Source organism: Piliocolobus tephrosceles, chromosome 4, assembly GCF_002776525.5.
Source record: "Piliocolobus tephrosceles isolate RC106 chromosome 4, ASM277652v3, whole genome shotgun sequence".
Classification (NCBI taxonomy): domain Eukaryota; kingdom Metazoa; phylum Chordata; class Mammalia; order Primates; family Cercopithecidae; genus Piliocolobus; species Piliocolobus tephrosceles.
The window spans coordinates 82,648,901-82,661,809 of NC_045437.1; positions in this window are offsets into that span (position 1 = coordinate 82,648,901).

A 12,909-nucleotide genomic window follows, 5' to 3' on the forward strand; every position below is an offset into this window, starting at 1 on the left:
TTTTAATTTTGTCTGTTTCTTTGTTTTTGTTGTTGTTGAGTTGAAGGAGTGCTTCACGTATTCTGCATATCAATAAAGCAGAATTTTTTTTGACTCTTCCTGGGACTCAGAGAAATCAGTGAAGGGGTGCTTCATTGACTCAGCCTGGAGCTCTCAACTCCTTGTGGGAGGCAGCGCACAAGAGAACAAGGTGGGAAGTGGAGTGCATGAACGCTGGAACCAGCTGGCTACTTCAGTGCTGGCATTGGAGAACTCCACTCAGTCAGATCCACTGCGCTCCACCTCTCCCGGGAGGGAGTACCCAAGTGAGTACAGGTGCTAGGGGCAGTGCTTTTGGGTGCTGGCAGGAGCGAACTCCATGCAGGCCCCACAGCAGCTTCTGACAACCCCTGACTCCCCAGAGGGCGTGTTATAGTGCTCTTTCAGCTCTGCCATCTGCAGAGGGCTTAACAGTGCCTTTTCACACGAGGCAGCTGCCTTCTGACAGCGAGGGCAAAGGGCAAGTGTGACAGCATTTTGTATCCGCACTTGTGGCTCCTGAGCTCTTGTCTGGTATCCAGGAGAAATGAGGGCCTATGAATGAATTGAAGGGTGGTAAATGCAGGGCATTTTATTGCCAGTGAAAGTGACACGCAGCAGGAAGGGGAGGTGGCTCTCAGTAGGAAGGGGAGCTGCAAAGGGGATGGGGTGGGAAGACTTTCTTCTCTGAGGTTATGCTGTCAAGATGTCTCTCTGAGATCAAGCACCTCTCTCCGATGTCCGGAAGTAGTCTGGACGTCCAGCCACTTCTCCTCTCTGCCGACTGAGCCGGGGATTTTGATAGGCACAGGACTGGAGGAAGCACGAGGCCATGGGTGGTTTTGGGGAAAAAAGTTTCAGATTTTGGAGCTTTTCAGATTTCTGATTTTCATATTAGGGATACTCAACCTGGCTTAGGTACCAATATATGAATTTGGGGAGGAAGAACCAACACTCAGACTATAGTAAGCATATAGTAAGATTATGGTTTTTAAAATTCGTTCTGTTAATCTCTTGTTTTTTATTGGAGAGTTTAATCCATTTCCATTTGAAGTAATTACTGATAAGGAAGAATGTACTTCTGCCATTTTGCTACTTATTTTCTGTGTATCTTATATCTTTTTAATCCCTCATTCATCCATTACTGACTTCTTCTATGATTAGTGATTTTTTATAATATCCCATTTTGATTTTGTCCTCTTTTCCTTTTGTGTATACTTTGTACATACGCTCTTTGTGACTGCCATGGGGATTGCATTTAATTATTGAATATAAAACAGTTTAGTTTTAATTCTTACCAATATACTTCAATAGTATGCACAGTCTCAGCTCTAATAAAACTGCACTGGCCCCACACCATTACACAATGGTTGTCACAAATTACATATTTTAACATGGAATGTTTAATAACATACATTTTTAATTATTATTTTATGCATTTGTCTTTGATATCATGTAAGTGGAGTTTCAAATATACAACACAAAAATAATGACTTACCTATCTATGTAATTACTGTTAGCAGATTTATTTCTTAATACAGCTTTATGTTATTGTCTAATATCCTTTCATTTCAACTTGAATAATTCTATTTATTATTCCTTGTAAGTTAGTTCTAGTGGGTATTAACTCCCTCGGCTTTTGTTATATGGGAATGTCTTAAATCTCCTCTCAAATATGAATGGCAGTTTTACTGGAGATAGAATTATTGGTTGGGTTTTTAATTATTTTATCACTTTAAATATGTTATCCCACTGCCTTAGGTTCTTCTTGGATTGGCTGTTAATCTTATTGAATATTACTTCCACATGATAAGCCATTTCTCTGTTGCTTTCTTTCAAGATTCTCTCTTTGTCTTTTGCTTCTGATAGTTTGCTTAGGATGTGTCTCAGTGTTGATGTCTTTGAGTTTATCCTTGGAGTTCTTTGAGCATAGAGTTCCTTGAGCTTCTTCAATATATAGATTACTGTCTTTCATTAAATTGGAGAAATTTAAAGCTATTATTTCTTCACATATTTTTCCTTTCCCTTATTCTTTCTTCTTTGTCAGAGACTCCCAAAATGTGCGCACTGTTTTACATAATGATATTCCACATGTCACATAGGCTTTTCTCACCTTTGTCATTCTTTTTTCTTTCCGCTATTCAGACTGGATAATTTTAATTGTCTTATCTTCAAGTTTACTAATTATTTCTTTTGGCTGCTCAAATCTGCTTTTTAATTTAGTGAATTTTAAATTTTAGTCTTTTTACTTTTCAGCTCCAAAATTTGTTTAGTTTTAAATATTTCTAGCTCTTCTTAATATTATATTTTTTCATAGTTTATTATTTTTAGCTTTTTTTTTTTTCTCGCTCTTTAAGCACATTGAAAATAATTGCTCTAAAGTATTTTTTAGTAATTCCAATACCTGGCCATCCTCAGGGATATTTTCTTTCTATCCATTTATTTGTTTCTGTTAACAGGCTATACTTTCCTGCTTTTGGTATGCCTTGTGACTTTTTTGTTGAAACTGGACAAAGATACTGTAGTATCTTTGGAAATAGAATTCTACTCCTTCTGCAGAGTTTGCTGATTTTGTATCTTAGAAGATGCAGTCATTTGTCTACTGTTATTTTTATATATGGTCACCATTATTTTTGTTTCTTTGTCTTAAGTTCAGCTACTGTTTTGAAATAATTTCTTTCAATGCCAAGAACTAAAGATTAAAAACAAAACAAACAACAGAAACTACAAAAAGTGAAGAACATCTCTGTAAGTCATTGCAGTTTGGCTCTTAGCTTAGTCTCAGTCACTCCTTCAACACACACTCAGACTATTAGTCAGAGGGGAAAGCTTAGGGTCGTCTCAGGTCTTTCTCGAACATGCCACCTACCTTGCATATGCACATGGCTTTCAAAATTATCCTGTATATATGAGTGCCTTTTACAATCTTAATTTCCCAAGCAAATTATCTCCCAATCTTTTTCACCTGCTGTCTAGGCAGCCTATGTTTTTTCTTAACCATAACCTTCATAATCTTTTGCCTGTGCAGCTCTGGATTTTTTTTGTTTGTTTTTTCTATTTGCCATACAATATTTTCAAACATTACCCACTGATTTTCTGCCTTTAGTGAGTTCTGTGATAGGAGCAACTGAGATCGGTGCTTTGCCTCAGCCCTTCAGGTGGCCTTCAAGGCCAGTTAGTACAGACATTCATAATACTTTGTAAATAAGATGAATAGGGCCTAGTCTTCTCTCTCCAGGACCAGGGACCAAGGTAGCACAATGGCAACTTGGACTGCTGTCTTCAATACTGTCACCAAGTTGGAAAATTCGTGGAGGAAGGGCAAAGGAAAAATACCCCAAAGCTTTCTTATGATTTTAATTTTTTTTTCCTTGACTTAGCATTTGCTTGTTTACCATCAAACTTTCTTTGCCAGGTTTCTGACAAAGTTGCCTCTAACAGAATTTTCTGCTTTATGATGTTTCTGTGGAGGGACAGGAGCTTGGAGCTTCCTCTTCCATCATTTTGTTTTATTCTAATAAATTCATACGCTGAAGTTTTACCAGTTTGTGGTCATGACTTATACATTATTCTCTTGTTAGACTAAAGTAAGTAGGTAGGCAGTTAAATCCAGCTTTCTGCCTAATAATTCAACTTGATATTGTAACTGCTATCACAAAACCTCTTGTGAATTAGACATTCAAACATTGTAGCCACCTAGAACAAAGTAGGAGCTCCTAATATTGTGTGTGTGTGCATGTGTATGTGTGTGCATGTGTAAGTGTGTGCATGTGTATGTGTGTGCATGTCTGTCTCTCTGCCTGTTTCTCTCTTTTTGTCTCTATCTTAATCTCTATAAATCTACATCCTGCTAGTTTGTGTTTGAAAATTCTTTGTCTTAATGTATCACATCTGGCCTTTTTTCGGTCTGTTGCTGAAACTAAATTGATAAAGAAATTCACCAGGTATAAGAAGGGATTGGAAAGTACACTCCTCAGAAATATCTAAAATTGTAATAGCATTGTTTTATTACGTCATAAACTTTTAATTCAAATGATAGACCATAGTTTTATGCTGTTTTTTTTTTTTTTTTTTTTTTTTTTTTTTTTGATGGTCTCTCTTTCACCCCGGCTGGGGTACAATGGCAGTATCTCGGCTCACTGCAACCTCAGCCTCCTCAGCCTCTTAAGTAGATGGGATTACGGGCACCCACCACCACTCCCGGCTAATTTTTGTATTTTTTTAAGTAGAGAGGGGTTTCACCATATTGGTCAGGTTGGTCTTGAACTCCTGACCTCAGGTGATACGCCCGCCTCGGACTACCAAAGTGCTGCGATTACAGGCATGAGCCAATGTTCCCCGCCAGTTTTATCCATTTTTAAGTGAATTAATTTCTTTGTTTCTCTGAAGTTAGGTATGGTTACATTGCAATTGCCTTTCTCAATTTATAGTTAATTAATTACCTGCTTAGATTTTTGCAATCGATTTTGTATCACTCATCTTTTTCACTATCCTTTTGACCCTTTGTCTATCTTGTGTATTCATAGATGCTCTTTAGATATTAATTCTTCCTTAAAATGTTATTTTAAAGTAATCCCTGTTAACTTAAATATGAAATATTTAACCATTGTAGGACTGTAGATATCTAAAATGTGGCAGAAATTTATAAAAAGAAATCTAAAAATGTTTCTGTAGGTTGTGATAAACAATTAGTGCAATATCTTAAGAGCTTTTTTTTTTTTTTTTTTTTTTTTTGAGATGGAGTCTCACTTCGTCGCCAGGCTGGAGTGCAGTGGCCCGATCTTGGTCAACTGCAATCTTCACTTACTGCTCAGTTAATTCTTGTATTTTTAGTAGAGACGGGGTTTCAACATGTTGGCCAGGATGGTCTCCATCTCTTGAGCTCGTGATCCACCTGCCTTGGCCTCCCAAAGTGCTGGGATGACAGGCATGAGCCACCGCGTGCGGCCAAGATGTGTTTGTTAAAGAAATTAAATATTTGTTTTTTTAATTAAAAAGTTTTCCTAGTAACTAACCTTTCTTTTAAAAAATCATTAGTTTTAGAAAACAAATTTGAGCAGAAAATGGAAATGACTAATTTTTTTTTCATTTTTTGTGAATCAACTGTTGTGAATTTAAAAAATCGTTTAAAAATATTTAAACAATTGATTTTTACACGTACGGAATATTTGTTAATTAATGTCATATTATCCATGATTTTCTATGCACCAGAATATAGTATTATTCAAGTATTTTATTTTGGTTTCCGTGTTTTCATAATTAATGTCAGTTCTGAAATGCTTAAAAACATACTTTTTCAATAATAACATCAAAAAACACTCTTAATGAATAATGTATAGGCACATACATAAGGTGGCGATTTTTTAAATTATTTACTTGCACTTACTACACCAAATAAGACTAATCACAATATTATATAATTATATACATGAGTTTATTATTATTGTATCACAATAATAACATTAAAGTCTATAGCACAGTAAAATGATTATCATGACTTCTATAATCCTTAGGCATAACAAGACTTTTTATCATTTTTAAGCATAATGAGGCTTTTAAACTCTATTTATTTACACACATTTGCAAGTGTGTGTAAATAAATAGAGTTTAATTTCCTACAGAAAAACAATGTAGTCTTTGAGGTAAAGATTTCAGACGCAATTGTTGCAGTCTAGATGTTCCTTTATACACCTATTTCAAAATTATATTGGTCAGCTATTACTGTGAAGCAAACAAACAAAAATCTCAGTGCCATTCAACAATAAGCACTTTTTTCTCATAGCTCTGAGCTTGGCATACTAGTCTGTTCTCACACTGCTATAAAAAAGCTGCCTGAGAGTAAATCATAAAGAAAAGATGTTTAATTGGCTCACAGTTCCACCGGCTGTATAGAAAGCATGGCTGGGGAGGCCACAGAAAACTTACAATCTTCGCAGAAGGTAAAGAGGAAGGCATCATGTCTTATGTGGCCAGAGCAGAAGGCAGAGAATGAAAGGAAAGGGGCTACACACTTTTAAACAACCTGATCTCTTGAGAACTTACTCAGTATCACAAGGACAGTAAGGTGGAAATCTGCCCCCATGATCCAATCACCTCCCACCAGGCTCCTCCTGCAACATTAGGTGTTGCAATTCAACATGAGATTTGGGCAGCAAAACAGATTCAAACCATCTCATTCCACCCCTGACCCCTCCCAAATCTCATGTCCCTCTCACATTGCAAAATACAATCCTCCCTTTTCAACAGTCTCTGAAGTGTTAATGCATTTCAGCGTGAACTCAAAAGTCCACAGTCCAAAGTCTCATCTGAGATGAGGCAAGTCTCTTCCACCTATGAGCCTGTAAAGTCAAGAGCAAGGTGGTTGCTTCCAATATACAACGGCAGTACAGACATTCGGTAAATATACCTATTCAAAGAGGAAGAAATCAGTCAAAACAAAGGGGCTACGGGCCCCATGCAAGTCCCAAACTCAACAGGGCAGTCATTACATTTTAAAGCTCAAAAATAATCTCCTTTGAATCTATGTCTCACATCCAGGCCACACTGATGGAAGGAGTGGGCTCTGAAGGCCTTGGGCATCTTGCCCCTGGGGCTCTGCAGGGTGCAGCTCCCTCAGCTGCTTTCACAGGCTGACATTGAGTGCCTGCAGCTTTTCTAGGTGTACAGTGCAAGCTTCTGGTGGATCTACAATTCTGTGTTCTGAAGGACAGTAGCCCTCTTCTCACAGCTCCACTAGGCAGTGCCCCAGTCCCCACCGGGGACTCCAAATATGGGATCTCCAACCTCATATTCCCCCTCGGCACTGCCCTAGTAGAGGTTCTCCATGAGGGCTGTGCCTCCACAGCAGGCTGTTTTCTGGACATCCAGGCTTTCCATACATCCTCTGAAACCTAGGCAGAGGCTCCCAAGCTTCAGCTCTTACCCTCTGTGCACCTGCAGGATTAACACATTGTAGAAGCTGCCAAAACCTTTGGCTTTCATTCTCTAGAGCAGTAACTTGAGATGTATCTGGGTATCTCTTAACCAAGGCCAAAGCTGGGGCAGCTGGAATGCAAGGAGCAGTGTCCTGTGGTTATGCAGGGCAGGGAGTTCCTAGGCAGGGTCCAGGAAAACAATTCTTCCCTCCTAGACCTCTGGGCCTGTGATAGGAAGGACTGCCACAATGGTCTCTAAAATGCCTTGGAAACATTTTTCCCATCGTCTTGGCTACTAATATTTGATTCCTCTTATGCAAATTTCTACAATTGACTTTAATTTCTCCCCCCAAAATTGGATTTTGTTTTCTACCACATGATTAGACTTCACATTTTTCTCAACTTTTATTCTCTGCTTACCTTTTAAATATAAGTTCCAGTTTCAGATGATCCTTTCCATCACACATATGATCATATGCTCTTTGAAGCAGCCCAGGCCACATCTTGAACACTTTGCTGCTGAGACATTTCTTTCACTAGATACCCTAAATCATCACTCTCAAGTTTAAAATTCCACAAATCTCTAGAGCAGGGGCACAAATCCTCCAACTTTTTTGCTAAAGTATAACAAAAATGACCTTTTCTCCAGTTCCTGCTAAGTTCTTCATCTCCATCTGAGACCTCCTCAGCCTGGACTTCATTGTCAATATCACTATCAGTATTTAGGTCACAACACTTTAATAAATCTGTAGGAAACTTCAAACATTTCCTCATCTTCTTTTCTTCTTCTGAACCCTCCAAAGTGTCCCAAACTCTGACCATTACCCAACTCCAAAGTTGTTTGCACATTTTCGGGTATCTTTATAGCGATGCCCCACTTCCCGATACGCATTCTCTGTATATGTTCATTCTTGCATTGCTATAAATAGCTACCTGAGATTGGGTAATTTATAAAGAAAAGAGGTTTAATTGGCTCACAGTTCCATAGGCTGTACAGGAAGTATGGCTGAGAGGCCTCAGGAAACTTACACTCATGGAGGAAAGTTAAGAGAAAGGAGTCATGTCCTCCACATGACTGGAGCAGGAAAAAGAGAGAGAAGGAGGAGGTGCTACACATTTTAAAACAACCAGATCTCATGATGACTCACTCACTACCACAAGAACAGCAAAAGGAAAATCCACACCTGTAAGCTAATCACCTCCGTCTAGGCCCCTCTTCCAACAAGGGATTAAAATTTAACCTGAGATTTAGGTGGGGACACAAATCCAAACGATATTAGTTGGGGATCAACTCATCTAGCCTAAGTTCAGCTAGGCATTTATGCTTTAAACAGCAGATCTAGTTGGGCTAGGCTTATTGTTGCAGCTTTGTCTCTGGTCTGCTCCCTGTGTACTAAACTGGGACCTAGGCTAAAGAAGTGGCAGCTACATGGGGAAAACTCGCCTTATGGTGAGGGCAGAGGTTAAAGAAAGAACATGCAATGTCCCTAGATACCTAGGAAAGGTTCTGGCACACTTTTAGTTTAGTCCATATGCCATTAGACAAAGAAAGTCACATTACTAGATCCATATCTGATTTTGGTAGTAGAAATTGCAAAATCATATGAAAAATGATATGAATAAAGGAGCCAGATAATTTAGTTTACCACAGTTAACAAGCTTTATGTCTTTTTACTTTTTCATGTATAGTTTTAGCACATTTTACTGGACTCATTCTTCAACCTTTGTGTTGTCAATTAATATACAGAAATATTTAATAAAAGACACTAAATAAAATATTTTAATCTGTTTTTAGATATCACTTAAAACAATTTATTAATTTCCACATCCAACTTATCCAAGTTGACTTTAATATGCAAGATATTTAGTATCATTAAAATATATTTTATATTAGATTATTTTATGTTGCCAACAATGCAAAATACATAAGAAAAAATAGATATGTTTGTGTACATAGGAGATCTGGTAAAATCTGAAGATATACCAGAAGCACTTATCTTCTTAAGAAATATTTATCATATTAAAATTATGACTGCTGCCTGAACAGAAGCCCTGGTTATTTCCCATTTGCCCTTTCTGTCTTATTTTATTTCATTTTTTGCATAAATAGTGATGTTTTCTAATGGTATAATATTTGCATTAATAAATTGCTATTTGATTTCTCAAAAGCTGTGTTTTTTCATTTTTATTGACAATGATGTGTCTATTTCTCAAAACTGACAAAACAAATATCTTGTTAATAGGAAATATGTGCATAATTCCACACTGCAATGAAAACTGATTAGTCTACAAGATAAAATCCTAGCATGTTACTTTGGCTTTTTTTTCATTTCCCTTTTTCATTTTGTATTGCTTTGTAGATAAACATCAAAATATAATTTCCTTTTCTCTCATGCCTCAACACACTTTATTTTTGTTCTGCTGCTTATTTGACCATCAGATTTCTGAATACTGCCCAAAAGTTATAAAAGCAATAAAAAAACTTGACAGGGAAATTAGACAGAGGTATTAAAATCTTATTTAAAGTCTCTTACCATAAAAATCAGCCTGTGGCTCATGCCTGGGCTAAATGATTATCACCTATAGTGTCTTAAGAAGCATTTCCAAGGAAAAGACATTTGGCCAACATGGGCAAATGGGCATTTCGCCAACATGGCTCATATTAACAATGTGTTACTTGCCCAAACCCCTAAGGTTTTTTCCACTTTCCCAGTCTTGCCAATTGGTCTGTGATTACTAGTCTGAGTGTTATAATACCCTCAGAAATATCTAAAGTGTTTACAATGGAAAGTATATTTCATTGTAAACACATTGAAAATACATACCATTTATTTAAACTTTAAGACAATAATATATAGAAAAAATACACAAGTCATATCAGAAGGAAAAAAGAATCATGTTTCAGAAGCAGTGTTCATGATGAAATAAAGAAACCAAGGCAGTATTAGCAAGCAACAGTAGAAACAACAACAACAACGACGACAACAAATAACTGCAGAAAAAGATAAATACTAGCTTAAGGTACTACAACTTTCCATACTAGAAATCATGATACATTCATGTGAAATTCTGTTTCCAGCAATGATGAATAAGCTGGATCCTTAACAATCTTCCTATTGAGAGGAATTAGAAAGATTAGACAATTAAGAAGAAGAAGAGGGGAGTTATCGATAAGAATTTTCAGGGTCAAGACCCCAGAAAAAAGGGAAGCAGAGAAAGGTATATTCTTTGCCACTTCTCTCCTCAAGGTGTTTTCAGATTAGAAGGTATTAATCATCAAGCTGAGAAGCTGAAATGATCTTGCAGCAAGTTACCCATGGGTAAGAGAAACATAGATTGGATTTTAGAGTCCTGTAATGTAGAAAGACTAGGAAATGACACAAACTTTCAGTCAGGACCTCAAACGTCCACACCTTGAAGGTAATTGTGATTCCAAAATTGATCAGTTCTTATGGTCCCAGTTCAATATTAGTTCAATCTCTGATTAAAATAAGATCCACTGCCCTAACCCAGCTGGCTGACCAAATCAAAGTAAAACATCTTTGGAGAATGACACTGTCATAGAGACTTAATTTATCTCTAAAAGGCTAATCTATACTATCTGACATTTAACAATGTAACCAAGTATGAGAAGAAATAATTTTTGACTGAAAATCATAAGGAAAAACTATACAATAAAAAGAGAAAAAAATCAAGTTATATTAAGATGTAAAATGAATCATATGACATAACAGACATTTAAACAGAAGAAGATGAGTAAGTAGGATAAATGTAAATGTACTAAGTGTCCCCATTAAAAACACATATTATAAGAGTGGTTTACAAAAAAAATGACAACCATATACTGCTTATGAAAGACAAACTAGCAGTATAAAGAAATGTTGAAAGTGAAATGGATGGAGAAAATACACAATGCAAACTGATAAGCGAATCTTAAACTTTTTAAAACCAAGAGCTCCTTACAATCTTCAAATTAATGGATGATTTCAATATAATAACTTTATGTGAGATTTAACTATAAATATTTACAATGTTAACAAAACGGAAAAATAAAATATACATTAGTTTAGTTTAAAAAAAATCTATCATATGTTAATATAAATATTCTAAGAAAAATGTATTTTCCAATCCAAGAATACTTAGTGGAAATACTGGTATTGTTTTACATTTGTATAAATATACAATACTTATCTATATATATAATACAAATACACAACATATAAGGCATCTCTACATATCTAGAGAGAGAGAGAGAGAAACTATTTGAAATTATGTGGTTTCATGTTTCACTTATCAGGCTTTGAAAGAGGAAATTTTATATGTGTTAATCTCACTATTTACTTTGCTAGATGAACTATTTGGTATTTTTGTGGGAGTAAGTAAAGACAGAGGTCCAATAAACCTATGCCACAGATTTTCATTTTATGCTTTTCTTGCTTTTTATTACTCCTCAAGCTGCTTGAGGCAACAATTTGTTCTTTTTTCCATTAGGAACTACCCTCTATCTTGTCCCTCTTCGTGTTAATAGTACTCTCATATAAAATATTATCAATGGGCGTTAATTTGGGATCATATCTCTCTTCAAATTCCAGTAAATGTGTATGTCTTACAGGCATTCAGAATTCTTAGATTTTCCCTTTGATTTGTCAATTTTTCTTTTTAAAATACAAATGTTGTAATATGGAGTGGGAGAATCTTGTCATGAGACTCTATTAAGTGTCCCTTATACTTGTTTTCAAGGCAGGTTTAAGCCTTCACATATGGTGGATTGCAATTTCTTTAGTGCTTTCCTTTAGCTCATCTTCTTGGGTACTATATTTTGAGTAATAATCTAAAAGACATGATTCTTGATATATTATGTGATCATTGATATGCTATACTATTATAATTCCTAGGTTCAAAATCGGGAACTCTACTTGACACACTATGGGTTAAAAACGTTAGAGCCAAGTGTGGGCAAGTCTATGTCTCTGTTTACTTATTCATGAAGTGAATGAGGATACCGACCTTATAACATTGACACGATAAACAGCTGACTTAACGCAAGGAAAGCACGTAGAATAGTACCTAGCACATAGCAAATTACAAATAAGCATTAACTATTATATTCATTCATGTTGCTTAGGTATTTGATTCATACTATTTCACTTCTACCAATGATAAAGACAGTTCTCCATTGATATACTGGTTTGCTCACTTTAGTAATGATTATTCACAGGAGGATTATTACAATACAAATCAGGCACCTGATCAGAAAATGGGGTTAATCTAACTTATAAATATAAGGCACATTTAAGTTCTGATGTTGAAATTATTTGTTTGTTATATGGACATATCAGAGAGTAAGACTCATAATTTCAGACTAGTTTAGAAACACCAGGATTCATTTTAATGAAAATGCAAAATAATTGGTAGTGGTTGCCTATAATCCTGTGTCAGGAAGTGTTTGGATACTCATGCTGATTCAATCAGAATGATTATTATGATTCTTTAGTAACATCAGCAATGGACAAGAGTCTGGATGTTGGCACTTGGGAATTTTTCAAATTCTGTTTTAGCAATTTAGCATCATGTGTTGCTTTGAACTGAGGAGAAACATCTATGATTATTTTGCTCTTTATAATCATACATTTGGAAACATACAGCCAAAATCAAAACAGGACATACTGATTATCTTACATTAACCTTTCCTTCCAAATTCTTCAGCAGCAGATTGACAATGAAAAAAGTGTTTATATTATGAATTTCCCTGTTATATAATGGAACATAATTTAAGGTAAGTCATTTTCTTCATTATTAGTTTAGTATCTTTAAAAATTAAAATGATTCATAATATAATAAAGAAAAGCAGGAAAAATGTTTTCAATAGAGATATAATATATAATATATGTTATAATATATATTATAAGATATATGTTATATATTATAATATATAATGTAATATAATATAAAATAATATATATTATAATATATAATG